Here is an 18,184-nt window from a genome sequence, read left to right on the forward strand (position 1 = left end):
TTGACAGAAGGGTAAGCACCGCTGAATGAAAAAAGCGACTCAAATTCAAGTGGAAGATTATCCTTAACGCTCTGGATTGAAAAAAAGCTTTGTAGACAATCTAGATTAAGAAATCACACCAGATTCATTATTTATAGAGCTGAAATGACACTGGTGGCCCTCTCAGATTATCTCCTCTTGACCAATTTAATATCCTTGTGGAAGAACACATTCTTTGAAGTCTGATTTCATCACTGCGTATAGTTAACAGTCCCCTTATTTCTAAGTGGAATGATATTTTAATTCAAACTGTGACCCACTTACTTTTGCAAGGAATTTAAGGCTTGCACAAACACACGCACTTTGAGCCTCCTAGTATTTCTGCTCATGCCTGGTCACAGTTTTTGTGAAAGAGAAAGCAGAAGAGGGAAATTCAAAAAGCACCTGAACATTCTGCCCAATGGTATTGTGACAATGCAGGATGGAGCTCTCGAGAAGAAACAGTACGGCAACATAATAGACAGTTCTTCATGAGTACTGCTTCTGTTAATTACTCTTCCAGCATATATTTGTCGGCCACTACAGAACTGAGCATTTGAGAAGAGAAAATGTGAGCAACATTACACAGGCAACAAGTCCCCCTCTCACTTTGCTCTGCGGATTGGCAGCCTGCTAGACTTCCTATGAATGGTTAGAGAATATGCACAAAGGTGTTGCCCAGAGAAATGGAGCTTGAGGCTAATAAACAGTGGGGGTAGGTGTTATACATACCTTTATGTGCTATCTATAGAAGTGCAATGCTTCCCCATATGTCAAAATGAAATTTCTATAAATGAATGCCTCTATATTTCCAATAAATACATAGACAAATGTGAGCTACAAGAGGGTCATTCTTCTTATCTGGTTAACCTATATACATCAGGACCTTAACAGCTGTTGGCGTAGGAGGAAACATGGCATGCAAAGCTAAGAATAATATTTCCTTTTGTAATACTGTCGCCATTGCAGATAAATTATATTTCTTGCTCGGCTATACAGATGGGATAAATGTACCAACAGCACATGAAGTTTGGGAATATTCTCCAGGTTCCCCAGGTTCCCAGTTTCAGGGTTCCAGGTTTTCCACGTTTGGTGTAAAAGCTGGGAGAAAGGGAATCAGCCATGTATGCTAAAGCAAAGAAGTTTGCAGTATGGGCATCACTGCTGAGAAAGCCTTTACCCATCCACCATCTCAGCCTGTAATGGGACACAAGCCCTCTGATAAAGATCTTAATACTCATTTGGGTATATGTTAAATTCTTATACTATGTCCTTTCTCTTGTATCTCTTGTGTGAGCACCTAGAAAGGAATGCTGTGATCACCAATAGTCAGCATGGATTTCTGAAAAATAAGTCATGTCAGACTAACCTGATCTCGTTTTTGACAGAATTACAAGCCTGGTAGATGAAGGGAACGCAGTGGATGTAGCCTACCTTGATTTCAGCAAGGCATTTGACAAGGTGCCCCATGATATTCTTGTAAAGAAGCTGGTAAAATGCGGTCTTGACTATGCTACCACTCCGTGGATTTGTAACTGGCTGACTGACCGAACCCAAAGGGTGCTCATCAATGGTTCCTCTTCATCCTGGAGAAGAGTGACTAGTGGGGTGCCACAGGGTTCTGTCTTGGGCCCGGTCTTATTCAACATCTTTATCAACGACTTGGATGATGGACTCAAGGGCATCCTGATCAAATTTGCAGATGACACCAAACTGGGAGGGGTGGCTAACACCCCAGAGGACAGGATCACACTTCAAAATGACCTTGACAGATTAGAGAACTGGGCCAAAACAAACAAGTTGAATTTTAACAGGGAGAATGTAAAGTATTGCACTTGGGCAAAAAAAAATGAGAGGCACAAATACAAGATGGGTGACACCTGGCTTGAGAGCAGTACATGTGAAAAGGATCTAGGAGTCTTGGTTGACCACAAACTTGAAATGAGCCAACAGTGTGACACGGCAGCTAAAAAAGCCAATGCAATTCTGGGCTGCATCAATAGGAGTATAGCATCTAGATCAAGGGAAGTAATAGTGCCACTGTATTCTGCCCTGGTCAGACCTCACCTGGAGTACTGTGCCCAGTTCTGGGCACCACAGTTCAAGAAGGACACTGACAAACTGGAACGTGAGAAACGGCTAAGGGAGCTGGGCATGTTTAGCCTGGAGAAGAGGAGGTTAAGGGGTGATATGATAGCCATGTTCAAATATATAAAAGGATGTCACATAGAGGAGAGAGAAAGGTTGTTTTCTGCTGCTCCAGAGAAGCGGACACGGAGCAATGGATCCAAACTACAAGAAAGAAGATTCCACCTAAACATTAGGAAGAACTTCCTGACAGAAACAGCTGTTCGACAGTGGAATTTGCTGCCAAGGAGTGTGGCGGAGTCTCCTTCTTTGGAGGTCTTTAAGCAGAGGCTTGACAACCATATGTCAGGAGTGCTCTGATGGTGTTTCCTGCTTGGCAGGGGGGTGGACTCGATGGCCCGTGTGGTCTCTTCCAACTCTATGATTCTATGATTCTATGACTGCGGGGTGGGATGGATTGACCTCCTGCCTATAGAATATCCCAGTTCAGACACAACAACCTATGAGTTGTTAATTTTGCAAGAGCAGGCACGATCCTTAGGCTTCCATGCTTGCCCTCCTTGCCCACCCTCCTTCGCATACGGTGTGGAGAATTAAAGATTCCATTCACAGTTTGCAACATACCACAGTTTCCCATTTCGTCCAAAAAGGAAAATTCAAAATGGTTGTTTATTAAAACCATGGTGAGTTTACAAACCAGGATATCAAAGCATGCTTTGTTCCTACTGTATAGTCCTGGATTGAAAATGGATTACACCTTGAACAAACCACAATTTCTGTTTTCTGGATGAAAACTTTTGGTTTGTTACAAAGAATGAATTGAAGCTTGTATGCAAAGAAAGTGGGGTAAGGGAATGAGGTCGTGCTACAGCTGAATTGCACCAATATGTAGGATTCAGATTTTCTTCATTTGAAACACCAGGTTGCTTGACTATTTGATGAACATGCTCCAAACAGTGATAAAATGCTCAGTATCAGATGGGAATCTCATTCTTAGAAAAATGTCATTGTTGCACGTTGAGAAATGAAAATGTAAGGGCAGAGCCAAATTAAATGAAAATAATGGGGAAAGTAGCTAGCAGAAGGGATACTGTGATTACTGCATTAGTCATTTCATATTTCAGTCTGTAAAAAGCTCCATGGATTAATTTGACTGGAGCTGGTGGACCTGCTTTCATCTGCAACAATGGAAACTGTTGGAAAAGGAATCTGTGCTCTAGAGTTCATGGCCATTCTGCACCATATACATGGGAAATAATACTGAACTCATATAACACCTCTTCTGGGACTTAAATTAAATTCCTTTGACAAATGTTCATTAGAACTATGGATGTGACAAGCTGCAGTAGAAATGAATGAGTCTGGATGTGATCCAAAGCTCTCAGATTCCCATTGCACACAGCGATGAACAGCCAGCCCCACTTCACATGGGGCTGTGGGCCCCTTAGAATCTATATGTGTGCACCTGAGCTGTTAGATGGAAGTTAAAAAGGAGAAACTTAGAGATAACTGCATCCTCAGCCCTTTTCTGAGTGGGATCGTGTGGGCAAACATGCTTTTGCCATGCCTGCATTCAGTCGACTACATGCGTACAGATCCTACATGCCTACAAACAGGTCTGTAGCGTCTATACACCCAATCATTTCTGATCTCACAGGCTTGGTTTACACATATGCAGGGTCTGTTCTCACACTTTCCGTGTGGCTCAAGGCAGGCCTGTTGCCACTACATCTAGCTCAGTTGTCTCAAAGGGGCTAAAAAATAAAACTTCCACTGATTTCAGCAAGGAAGAAGACCAAGAGTGGAACTATTTTCCTTACTCCTTTCTTATTAACAGGCCATCATGAATATGGTGCTGGATCCAGTGGACCTTGATTAGATTAGTCTGTTATTCTTTCTGTGAATCTACACACACACACACACACACACACACACACACACACACACTGATGTTTTTAAATGTAAACTAGTCATAACACCTGCCATCACTACCACTATTGTGGCAGACCATGCTGGAAAGCAAAGAGAATGTGCTGTGCAATACTCTTCAAAAGAAAAGGACCCTCAACCAAGTCAAGTTGGTCAGTTGGAAAGTGGGAGGGCAGCACACTGTTTAGGGCAAATGAATACCATGTGAAACAATCAATGACCAACTATTGAATGTGTCAACTGCCAGCTAAATTGCTTCAAAGGAGGACTAAGATGCCAAGAGCTTGCTTGATTCTTAGCAATGCTTGCAGCAACAAAATAATAATAATGAAAACTGTTCCTTGCAAGGTAGAGAATTATTATTGCTATGAGTTGCATGCTTGTGATGTTCCTAAACAGGAAATGGCAGGCAATTCTGTCCTTAGAATCCCACAATACAGCACGCGGTCAGTCTGTAAGTATTGAGACATCAAGTCGTAGCAGACTGATAAGCAATTAATCCTGAATTACCCAGTGGCTGTCTGCACTTCTTGCAGCACTTGCGGGAATGCTGAACAAAAGAATCATCACAATTAGACAAATGCAATAAAGAAGACCCATTGCCTTTCTGCCACATTATGGTCACTTTACACCCTTAAGGCTTAAAACATCTAGAACAACTTCATTTATCCCAAAAGGTTTGGGAGTATACTCAAAACATTATCAAGTTGCAATGAAAAGCAATGTTCTTTTCATTGGTCACACTGACATGGGCCCTAATTTGGAACCATTTTGATAGCTATTTAAATAAACACCTATTCTACTGTTGCTTCCTTTTCCAAGAAAGACATAGGAAGACATGAAGCGGCCTTACACCATTGGTCCATCTACCGCAGTACTGTCCACACACACTGACAGAGGCTCCCTAGGGTTTCAGCAATGGTATTCCTAGCACTACCCGGGACATTCGGCATGTAAAGCAGATGTTCCACCAGTTAGCTGCTTATCTTAGACCTATCTTTTTGTCCATTTCATGTTGCAGAAACTCCGAAAGCTCACTTAAGCCTCCACTGAACTCAGAAACAAGCAGGAATGGGGGATTTGTGGCCCTCCAGCCCTTCGGCTTTCTGAATGGCTCCTCTCCCAGGCAATTACCTTATCAGGAAACTGCTGTGGCTTACATTTTAACATTTGCTGAATCCAGGGGTTCAGGGTGTGGCACTCAGAAACTTGTGACGCTATGATGACCCCAATTAGATGTACTAAGATCCTGTTATTTTTATTGTTTGTTTATCTGCTTGTTTGTTTGTTTTAAAGAAAGCTAAATGCAGAAAGTGAATGCCTACAAAGCAGCTTACTCCTAGGTGTGCATTCAACTGGAGTCTTACCTCAGTCACTGACTCTCTAGCAAGGGCAGAGTTAATTCAGTCCCTCAGTCAAGCACACATATAGTTAATAATTCACTGCCATTTTGCAAGTGCTTTTTCTACATTCTACTTTTCTTTTCTTTTTTAAAAAATGGGTTTCATTTATTCTTTATACGAGTGAAAAGTCTTTAATATTCCAATACAGAAAAGGTTATGAGAGGGCTTTGTAATAGCCAGATCGTATACTCACATGCAACGAAACAGATTTATTTGCAAGCTGTCTCTCATTGTATTTCTTTTAACAGCAAAGATGGTACGATCTTAACAGCTTTAGTGGGGAAGGGAACAGAATCCTTTGTGAATAAACAGCATCCGAGATATATTTCTTTTATATATTTTTGTCCTTAGGTAAAGAGATTTAATTTAATCAAAACCTTGGAGATCAAATAATTAAACCTGCAGACAACCACAGTTTTTTTATTGCTAATTAGTCATGGTGAGGTGCCATTTTCATAGGATGCACAGTCCCTAAATTTAGCTGTGGAATATTACATTGATCACACACAAAAAAACCCATCATCGATTCTCTGGGGATGGTCGGACGTCAGCATGTGCGTTTTGGCTCAGTCCACCTTTCACCTATTTAAAAGGGGTGCTTTTTTATCCCTGCTGCACATAGCAACAAAATGCTATTGTGCCATCCTTAACCCTTTCGAGCATCATAGCAGAATGATTCACTCCACCCCCACCCCTGAGCCTTTGCTTGGGTGCACTGCTGTTACATGATACTGAAACCGCTGGAAGGAATTTGATGCATCTTTTCAAAGACTGCTTTTATCAGCCTAGCTGTTCTTGTCTTTTTTTTAAAAAGTCCCTGAAATTCACAGGGAGCCTTTCGTTGCCACTGTAACCTAATATTATTTATAATGTTGCGTTTGGGGGGAGCACTGGCAAGGGGGGGGGGGGGCTAAATATATGTAACCCAGACTTTAGCCTGTCATTAACAAGATGCAGTGTGGCAAGGTTAAAAAACTTATTTGATTTTTTAAAAGGCACTTTGTTTAGGTAATAATAGGTAAAAACAAATCACATGTTAGATCATGATATAACAAGAATAGGAAAGAAAGTGAAATGCAAAGATGCAAAATTTAAGTTTGTAAACCCTTAGGCGGGATGGAGGGAAGTTGTTAGGCCTGGCTGAGCCAATGAGATTTAATAAGAAGATATGTTAGGCAATGTGATTATATGTAAAACTAATAAAAATTATTATAAAAAAGCACTTTCCCTAATATAATGTATTTTTGTTTTGTAAATGGTGGGTTGAAAACTGCATTGCCAAATTCAGGTTCGTGTGAATTTTGAAATATGGATGTGTTTCTGTTCACATATTGTTTTTAAAGTGCAAATTTGATAGCTTGGCCTCTAGCATGTAGGCAGCCTGCAGTCTATCATGTTGAGCCACTGACGTTTCTTCCAAAACAGATCCTTTTCGCCTGTATCCCTGCTTTGTCAAGCCACAAGTCTGAGACTGTTCCTCTTTTCACTGTTCATTGGTAGTGACCAACTTGACACTATTGCTATGGCAGCTGCATCTGTGAAATAAACGGCACCTGCTGTATTTCTAAATTGCTGTTCAATATTCAACTTGCTACCTGTCTTCTAGATTAGGAGAGGGAAGCAGATGATCCTGCAGAAGCTTGTATCACCAGCCCATTCCTCTCTGAAATTCCCCATTGCAAAACCAGTCACAAATGGGCATACCAAACAGTTGTACAGTGGTACCTCTGCTTATGAACTTAATACTTTCCAGAGGTCCGTTCTTAACCTGAAACCATTCTTAACCTGAGGTACCACTTTAACTAATGGGACCTCCTGCTGCCACCGGCGCATAATTTCTGTTCTCATCCTGAGGTAAAGTTCTTAACCCAAGGTACTAGTTCCTGGTTAGCAGAGTCTGTAACCCGAAGTGTTTGTAACCCGAGGTGTTTGTAACCCAAGGCACCACTGTATTGATTAAAACAACAGTGGAACATAGGCTTTATTATATAGTGAGTCCAGCCAGTGGTGGTATGGTAGCATCTTTATTCATGGCAGCAAGCAAGTAGAAAGGCACACAAAACCCCAGCCCTGCTGCTATATATAGGCACCTGGGCTAAGACTACCCAACCCAGGTGTAGCTAATTAAAAACAATCACTACCTCCCTTAACTAGTTCCTGGCTGCTCTACTATTGTGCTGTGCCTGCAAATTCAATACACAAAAGGCTTAATATTTGAAAGAATTATTTCTTCCCTAAATGGATGTTTGCATACATGGTTTCTGACTTTTTCCTCATCTGACGGATTTTTCTAGACACCTAAAGCCCACGGATGCAAAGAGGTCTTCCTTTTACGAAGGCTGAAGCGATGCTGCTGACAATTACAGCAGAAATATGAACTACTAGAGGTGTATATGGGTACGAAGGGGCAATCTCCCTTTGACTGTAGATGTCCATGACACCCACAAAGGAACATATTTTTGTCTCCCAATTGAAAAAAATGACAAAGCATTCCTTTTCAAACTTTTCACAATGATAGCCTATTCTTGTACGGAGTGCTGTGGCATAACAGGCTTGACTCATTGTCAGATGACACATCAAGCAAGAGGGGTTTGAAAAGGTGCTGCTGTATTTCATTGCCAGAGACATGTACGGGCACACACAGAGGGAGAGAGAACGCTTGGAGGACAGGGAAGATGGGAAATTGCTTTTGCAGTCCTTGATTTAGACATCTGTATAAGGTCCACTCATAAGGTCCATGTTTCGATCAGCCATTGAGGAGCTGACACTGTTCTGCTGTGGTGCAGAGGGCTGCGGGCTTCATTCTGTTGTCAGGGAACTAAAGTGCTGAACAGAAAGATAAATTTCAAGCTTTTTTCCTTGAACACCAGCTACTTCAGATGGTGTACCCTGAAGCACTAATGGAATTAGAAGGGTCACAGACAGGGCCAAATTTAGGTTTGATGAGGCCCTCAGCTGCTGAAGGTAATGGGACCCTTTATATGTCCAGCTGTCCTTTGTCTAATGCTATTTGCACATAACAAAATACATATTTTATCAAAGTAATTGTTGAACTGAAATACAATTAAGAAGAAGTATATTAATAGTGAAATTGGGGGGGGGGGGAGAGAGTGGAGCCCTAAGCTATAGCTTGTTTAGCTTATACAGTGGTACCTCGCAAGACGAATGCCTCGCAAGACGAAAGAGTTTTTTGTTTTTTGAGTTGCTTCGCAAGACAAATTTCCCTATGGGCTTTCCTCACAAGACGAAAACGTCTTGCGCCTTTTTCTTAAAACCATCAATGCATTCCTATGGGAAACCGTCAATGCATTTCCTATGGGAAACCGTGCTTCAGAAGACAAAAAATTCACAAGATGAAAAAACTCGCAGAACGAATTAATTTCGTCTTGCGAGGCACCACTGTACGTAAATATGGCACTGGTCACAGGGAGGATTTCTTTTGAAGTCACACATGACAGGACAAAACATTGTGGAGAGGTCTGAGGACTGGCCACCATTTAAGGGCAACTCGGGCATTTCCTCTGCCCATCTCCACCTCCATTGTTCTGTCCTGTGTGGGCATCAGTCAAGTAACAAACTGCTTGGTTGTATTCTTTGTAAGCATTCTGCCACATCTTCTGAACTGTCAGAGAGGTTTCCGGCCACTACTAGTGTCTACCGGGAACACACAGCATTAGAATGCTAAACCCCACACATTCAAGCACATAGCAAGAGAAGCTTTAAAAACCTCCTCACCTCCACATAGGGTAGTCACATGTCCTACTTTTATAGACAGTCATCTGTTGGAAGGGCTGTACAGTCCAAGCCAAGTTTAATCGCAAAGAATCACAAGGAGAGAGAGGAGGGGCCTCAAAATTGTTGAGACCCTGGTGGGCAGGCATACAGGTCATCTGGTCACCTGGTGGGCAGGCATACATCTACCCCACCATGGTAAGATGTATTTATAGGAAATGATTCTAGAGATGTGTCTATACACACGAATTAGCATGTGAAAATGTTTTGCAAAATTAACCTTTTTTGGGGGGATTGTGTGTTTCCTACATGTGAATTTGGGCATCTGGAACCAAAGTTTGGCCAGCGTCCACATGGTGTTGTAATATAGGAAATGTCTGTCAGAGGTTGCCTTCTACTCACATTGGAGAAAGATTCCACTCCTAACTTTAAGCCAATGAGCTGAAGACAGCATACCACGTATTCCTTTCAGAAGAGCTCTGATTTAGTCAAGTCTGACAGACTTGGGGATGTCTGAGTTTCCTTCACACTTGCCGAGCAAACTGACAAAACACTGAGCATCACAAGTGTTAACACAATTTGTTTTGTATGAAATAGGAAGATTTGCTTCAGAGAGAGAAAATAGAAATAGTAAAACATCATGTGGGGGAAACCAGAGGAGGAGAGGAGTAGAAAAGCAAAACATGACAGGAAGCAAGACAGAAAAAGCAGCTAGACAGCTGTTAGCTTCCTAAGGCAAGCAATATATCACTTTGGTTTCAGCAATTAACACACTAGGATGTGGTGGCCTTAGACAAACTGCAACTGCCTCAGCTTTACCTCTATAACAGGATAATAATGCTGAACTACCTCACAGAGCTGTTGTGAGCATTAATCCAGTTTGAGAAAAGGTCTTTCTAATCATTGATTTACTTTAAAATGTCAAATAATATTGACAGGAAATCAATATATAGTGTGGCAGAATAGGAGGAAAACAGAAATTGTGATGATTCTGAAGAGCACAAGCACATTTCAAGGGCTTACTTAAAATTCTAGGAATTTTTAGGAGCAAGCCTTTCAATAAAAATCTCACCTAAGGGATTTCTCTGAGCTTGTCCAAAATGCAAAGAAGCCATGACAGTGTAAGGAGCAAAGGGGTCAAATATATCCTGATCTTTTCTCTGAACCACCTCAGCTATTTATATCCTTCTATTCATATAAGTTGGCAAGAACACTTAATTTTTTTAAAAAAAATTCTTTTGGATCACCACTTTTAAAGAAAGAACTGTCTGAAGTCCAGTTTTATCATCTATACATCAACATAACCTAAACAATGAAGACTTTATCCATGTTTTCTCCATTTGAATTTGATCTCCTTAGTCTCTACATCCACACACATTTGCAACTGAAGTTGAAGATCAAATCAGCTTACTCCCATTCACCTTCCAGTATGCAGATTCGAGTGAATTAATTCTAAACAAATGGGGCATGTGCACCAAAATCAGCTGAGCAGTGTGTGCATGCACCGTTTTAAAGAAATTGTGTCCACATGAGAATTGCACAATGACACACACCTGAGAATTCCCAGTTCAATGAAGCTTGTGTGCACACAGTCAGATATTGTGTGGGCATAGTTCTCAACGGTCCACATTTCCCCCTGATGTGTGCATTATTGGACACATTGTTTAGGAAACCAATTTTCTCTCCCATCCTTTAAAGGTAAAGGTAAAGGTAAAGGTACCCCTGCCCGTACGGGCCAGTCTTGACAGACTCTAGGGTTGTGTGCCCATCTCACTCAAAGAGGCCGGGGGCCAGCGCTGTCCGAAGACACTTCCGGGTCACGTGGCCAGCGTGACATCGCTGCTCTGGCGAGCCAGAGCTGCACACGGAAACGCCGTTTACCTTCCCGCTAGTAAGCGGTCCCTATTTATCTACTTGCACCCGAAAGTGCTTTTGAACTGCTAGGTTGGCAGGCGCTGGGACCGAACAACGGGAGCGCACCCCGCCGCGGGGATTCGAACCGCCGACCTTTCGATCGGCAAGCCCTAGGCGCTGAGGCTTTTACCCACAGCGCCACCCGCGTCCCTTCTCCCATCCTTTGAACCCACACAAAATAACATTACCTGGCAATACATGACCGTACTAATGAACCAACGGTAAGTAGGTAGGTCTGTAAGAAGAAGAAGAGTTTGGATTTGATATCCCGCTTTATCACTACCCGAAGGAGTCTCAAAGCGGCTAACATTCTCCTTTCCCTTCCTCCCCCACAACAAACACTCTGTGAGGTGAGTGGGGCTGAGAGACTTCTGAGAAGTGTGACTAGCCCAAGGTCACCCAGCAGCTGCATGTGGAGGAGCGGGGACGCGAACCCGGTTCCCCAGATTACGAGACTACTGCTCTTAACCACTACACCACACTGTAAACAAGGCTTGTTTACATGTGTGAAGGGATGGAGATTGCCTAATTTCACATGGGACCACTACTGGGAAGATCCTGCTGCCTCTAGGCCTTGCATCTGGTGAAAGGAGGATGTCCAGAGGTGAGGGGGTTTCTGGGGAGGGTTCACTGGCCAATGTCAGTTGGGTAATTATGGATCACAGACCTTTGGAGTTCTTCTCTCTCATCTATGGGCATCTTTCTACGCAGTTTTAGGGTCCATTTTCTAAGCAGGGAGAGAGCCACCTCCTTGATGTTCCTAGTCCTTCATGTCTGACTCGTTTTGAGCAGTAGTGGAAGGCATGATAGGTCCCTGATTCTCACCTGACCTGCATTCGGTTGCATCACTGCTGCTTACCAGGAGGCAAAGGAGGGGGGAAGCCGTAGAAGTGAGGTTGGTGTGCTGCAAATCTGCCACTCTAGTCCCTTCCCGTTGGCCTCCTGATGAGCAGCTACTACATGGCCAACTGGAGATCAGGTGAGCCACGTTGCCCCGCCGCACTGTCTACCACTGTTTTTGAGGGTCTTCCAAGAGTCCTCGAGCTCATGTTTCACATAGTTGCAGAGTAAGATGTAGCCATGCCCTGTAAACGCTATAGAAATGAGTAATAAAAATAATAACACTGCTTTATAGCAAGAGGCTGCCTACCTGCAATAAAATGTGTGGGGTTAACATATCTCCCTTGCCTACCTATTAAATTGAGGAAAGAGTTTAATAGCCTCTATGGGATAATAAAGATTGATTTCCTCCCACCCCGGTTGATAAAGTATTCTAAAATACAGTCACTTGCAAATCAAATCATGGGACAGGGAAGCTACCAGCACCAGTATATATTAATGCCCAATTGTCACAGAACAGATTGCAGGAGGGGGGTGGGATCTCTTCAGAGAGATATAGAGCAAAGACAAGGTAATAATTCCAGCTGCTACAGCTATGAAATGTTTCCATGTCTGTGTAGGCGCTGGAGTTAAAGTCAGTGGAGAAAGTAAAAGGCTATGTGTTCTCTAGTGATAGATGTTTGTATTTGTGTTGTACTCCTGTTAAAGATGTATAAGATGTGATGGCTGGCTTAGCACCCACATAACAAAATCTCATTTCTTTTGTGGGCTTTTCTAAGGTGGTTGTTGTCGGGGTTTTTTGCAAGGTTGTTTATTTTATTTTTTAATGAGAAGGGAATCCCATATTTAATTTGCTCATATCTGCAGATCAATAACCCAATATTCTTTTGGACACCAAGTGGGATAGTCTTTGTATGCCTCCCACACTCTCAGTCCTAACTCACTTGTGCTGCAATAAGATTGAGAAGTTGGGAGCATAGGGGGGAGAAATTTTTGACATGAATGTATGAAAGCCATTATTAAAGAGCTAACCACCTGCTTTGGCAATGTATAGGACTTCTGGTCATAAAGGTAAAATTTGACTCCCAACCTCCCATACACACACACATTTAAGAGCGACTTGTTTTCTTCTCCCCAAAAGAAAATAAGCCACCCCACTCCCCTTTCGTTTTGTTGTACATCATGTAACTCTGAAAACTGAGGTTTAATTATCAGCCATTGAAATGCATATTTAATGCAGGTTTAAATTTTAGAATCATCTTGGATGAAAAGGGAATGTTTATAAAAATATTCCGGTGCTATAAAAGTGCCATTTGGTAAAATGCTAGTTAACTAAAGGGGATTTAGAGAAAAGCCACAACTTTTCTTGCAGAAGGTTACACACTTGGTCCTGGGATCATCTGGTAAAAATAGAAGGCTTTTTGGGGGGGGGGGGGTCGGGTCGCTTCTCTGCTTGAGATCCTAGAGCTGTCTGTCAGAGGAGAGAATACTGGGCTAGACAGATAGCAAGCCTGCCCTAGTATAAGGTAGTTCTCTATGTACTGAGCTTTTCTTAATTTATACACGCTGCATATAGATTTAGCATCTTACCTTAATATGATGGTCAGACTATTTAGAATGGGTTTAAACCAACCCATATTTAGAGATGGACTTAACTCAGCCCTCCCTTTGGATTCCACAGGGATTTTACACCAGTGAAATTGGGATTAAATACTATGAAAGTTTATTCAGTCTTTATTCAAGTATAAATGAAAGTATGACTGAACAGAATTGTGCTTTGTACTCATGTATATTTAAATAGCAAGCACTCCAACATGCAAATGAGTTTATTGTTTGGTGCATAACAGGAGTTCTGTTTTATAAAGCTTATTAACAAATCAAGCAACGTGGTGAAAGAAGGAAGGAAGGGTGTGTGTGTGTGTGTGTGTGTGTGTGTGTGAAGGCTGAAAACAAGGCATTAGGAAAATAATTTACAGGGCATTGTAACACAAATGCCTGTATCATTATGAGGTTTGCATGTAATTACCACAATCAGCCCAGGGATAGCCAGTGTGCCAACTTCTTGAAGACGTTTTGGGCTCCAAGTATCATCAGCCTCAGTCAACATGGCCAGTGGTTAGGGATGATGGGAGTCATTGTCCAACAATATCTGGAAAGCACTGTGTTACCTATCCCTGATCTAACCAACCCTGTCCACATGGAGAAAGAGGACTCTTCAAGAAGGGTTAAAGACCATTAGCAGTAAGTAGGGATTGTCCCACAGCTGGGAGAAAAATGTCTGTTGAACAGAGGGCTGGGGAGAAACTAAGACTCAGAGTTTCCTTGCCAGCTACCATCTTTCTAACAGGTGGTCAGGTCTACATATAAGACTGTGTAGGCAAACGCTGTTGGGAAATCGGATGTCCAGAAGGAGGCCTCAAAAGAAATAGTATACGTGCCTAGGCCCAACAAATTCTGTAAGCAGCACACTGTGAGTCTTGCTGTGATTAATGCTATGATTCTTGGTATTCTCTGATGGAGCTGGTTCCATCTATTTTGGAGGAGAGCTTTCAAAGCAAAGTAGCAGATACACAAAGACTAGGTTATAGGCTGCATCAACAGAAGTATAGTGTCCAAATCAAGGGAAGTAATAGTACCACTCTATTCTTCCTTGGTCAAACCACACCTGGAATACTGTGCACCACAATTTAAGAAGGACGTTGACAAGCTGAAAGGTGTATAGAGGAGGGCAACCAAGATGATTAAGGGTCTGGAAACTAAGTTTCAGGAGGAGTGCTTGAAGGAGCTGGGTATGTTTAGCCTGGAAAAGAAGAGACTGAGGAGATATGATAGCCATCTTCTAATATCTTAAGGGCTGTCACATGGAAGAAGGAACATGCTTGTTTTCTCCTGCTTTGGAGGGTTGGACTCTAACCAATGGCTTCAAGTTACAAGAAAGGAGATTCAGCCTAAACATTCAGAAAAACTTTCTGATGGTAAGAGCTGTTTAGCAGTGGAACAGGCTCCCACGAGAGGTGGTGGACTCTCCTTCCTTGGAGGTTTTTAAGCAGAGGTTGGATAGCCACTTGTCATGGATACTTTAGCTGAGATTCCTGCATTGCAGGGTGTTGGACTAGATGGCCCTCAGGTCCCTTCCAAGATTCTATGATCAGCAGTGGACTTGGCTAGAAACACCCCTGCTTAAAATTCCAAAGTACATGTGAGGAACCACTGGCCCTCCCATTTTTGCTGAACTACAACTCCCATCATCCCTGACCATTGGCCATATTTCCTGCGGCTGATAGGAGCTGTAGTTCAGCAATTTATGGAAGGTCAAATGTTTCCACACCTGCTCTTGAGATCTGCTGCTACTAAGAACAGACAATGTTGAGCTAAATGGACCAATGGGTCTGACTTTGTGTAAGACAGCTCACTGGGTTTCTACAGGATTTTAATGTACGTGTAGGTCCTTCTATCTGACTAAACTGTGCTGGAGTGATGCCAAGAATGAAGTGCTAACCTTTGTTTCTGGTGCCCCCTCCCTCATCCAACTGTAGGATTAGCATCATTTCTTAGACAGACATTATGTGTCATGGTGCACAGACACAGAGTTTGCAGGGATGCCCAGATGTTTTTATACATAGCTTCCTCAAGGAGTATAGTTCTGTCAGATCATTGTTCTGTGAATGATTTAATAGCAGCATTATTAATATAAAACTCTTAGAAACTCCCTTTTTCCCCAATGCAGCTGAAGCAATTGCAATGCAAAGTAACATATGGCTTGCTTTGCTGGAAAAACAACGGTATATTAGCTATGAATTTGACTCATGTTATCTAGATGTAGTGATTACTTTTCCTTTTCTCTTTGGTATTTATGGCTGTTAATGATTTCATACAAACAAGTGAGAATTGCTCATGCACTTTGAACTGCCACGTTATCATAGAGTTGATTGCCATTAGAAGTCAAAAGGGAAAAGCTGGATCAATTCCCCCATCATCCTTTGTTACTCTTTAGGGTGGGTTTTTTGTTGTTGTTTTAAACCCGTTTAATAAGCAGCCAAATGAAGCTAATTTTAGAAGGTTTCTACACATAAATGCCTCAATTAAAAGACAGTATCAGAGTTGTAATACTGTACTTCCTTAAGTCATCTCTTTTAATATATACTTGGCATGAGGAGTCTCAGAGAAGCTTGATGCTCATCCTAGCTGGTGAAAATCTGTGTCGTCACAGATGACAGAAGCTTAGGGCTGGATCCAGATTTTGGAGAACCATCAGAGAATGCCATCCACCTACTTTTGCCCCCCTCTTGCATGCATGCATGCAAACTCCTGCTAGGCACACCACCTATTGCTATTGCTTGCAGTGGCTACCACAAAGGTAGATTTGAGCTATGGCAGCAGCTGCCCCTAGCTTCCATTGAGGATCTCACTCAACCACAATTGTGTCTCCTAGGAGAAACTGCTGCCCCCTCTGGGTAGCTGCTGCTGCTGCTGTTGCTCAAAGCAGCCATTGCCATTCATGGGGATGGGCAAGCAGACAGCAGTGGCAGAAACCAGCAGCTGCTGCTACCTCATGTCTTTGTGGAGTGGAAAGGTGTGGTGAAAGACAAAGCTTCAGCTCTTCATCTCTTTCAGATGATGATGTCTTCAACGAAGAGGAGCCCAAGAGGAGCCCCTTCCTTATTCACAACCTTTCTTTCTCTGGTTCCTGTGAATGGCCAGTGCCAATGTTGGAATGGGGGCGGGGATTCTATTTGGTTTGCATTTAAAGGCAAACCTACCCGATATGCACTCCTCAAAACAATAAGGAGACCTAAACACAACCGGCCTTTGAAATAATTGCTTCTGTGAATTTTCCTACACAGTTCTCCAGCCAAGTGCTGTGCACAAAATGTAACTACTAGGGTAACGTGTGCATCAAATTGAATTTCTTGCATCAATGCAAAGAAATGCATTGTACTGTTTCGCAGTAGAGGTAGAGCACAGCCATTGGAAGCTTTAGCTTCCATGAATTTGCTACATTCTTTTTCAAAGCCATGAAAGTTGGTGACCATCTTGAGGGACTGAATTCCATAGCTTGGAGGATGCATGGGAAAGAGATATGTTTGTAAATCACCTTGACACACATGTAGAAGGTGATTCATAAAAAAATTGAAATATAACAATCGAATGCCTTAGTTTATAGCAGTGTTTCCCGACCTTGGTCTCCAGCTGATTTTGGACTACAATTCCCATCAGCCCTAGCTGGGGATAATGGGAAATGTAGTCTGAAAACAGCTGGAGACTCACAGTTGGGGAAGACTGGTTTATAGGCATCTTGAGAGGAAAAATATGATTTTGTCATCCATCTTTTGAGGCTCTAAATTTGTTGCCACCTGTTGTTATATATATTTTTCATGTGAGGATGAAAGTGAATGTTTTATGGAGCATATTATCAATGCACTACTGATGAGAAATGTCATTTCATCCCCCAAGCTTTGTTTTGTAGATTTGCAAGGATTAACTTAGGTGGGTGGTGTAAGGTCTTGATGCAACTGTCAAGTTAGACTGGGAATTCTCTTAATGTTAATCTTCTTCCTTGTGATCAAATATTTGGACCCAAAGCAATGGTCCTGAGATCACAGCAAGTTTTATGAATAGGCAATGCCTTCATGCAGCCTTTCTTCATCTTTAAAATTACCTCACTTTATTGCTCCTTCATTGAAGAATCGCTTGTACCCTACAACTTGGCCAACTTTTCTAATTATATTAAAGCGAGATCGCTACTGTGTTGACCGCCTTATTTTGTTGGGCAAATCATGTTTCATTGTTGGTGTTTCTCTTAACATCATTCTTCCTTTTGGCTGGGCGGTTGCACCATCTTCAATTTATCAGTGTTAAGCTCTGCTATATTGTTAATCATGGGAAATTGATTTTTTTCCATTTTTGACATCCTGTGGAGCCGACAGCATCTCCTACATTCAGGTGATTTTTGTCCTGTGTGTTCATATTGAGTCTTCGGATTTCTCTGTAGCACCTACTGATGTCAGAAATGGCTTCTGCTCATTGCCCGCTGCTCAGTCCTGCCACTCATCACCCTCTCCACACACACATTCAGACTAGTATAGAATGCTATCTAGAAATATTGGGTTCATGAAAACACATGTAGGTATTTTCCTTCCTAAACTGGTTAGTTCTAGAGGGAGCAGTACTTACCTTTTTTTTTTAAGGCACAGATTAGATAGCTATATCTGCATTTGTTGATTCTGCTTTATGAAATTCTCATACTGAAATAGGAAATA

This window comes from Podarcis tiliguerta, assembly GCF_965153285.1.
Source record: "Podarcis tiliguerta genome assembly, chromosome: 1".
NCBI classification, from domain to species: domain Eukaryota; kingdom Metazoa; phylum Chordata; class Lepidosauria; order Squamata; family Lacertidae; genus Podarcis; species Podarcis tiliguerta.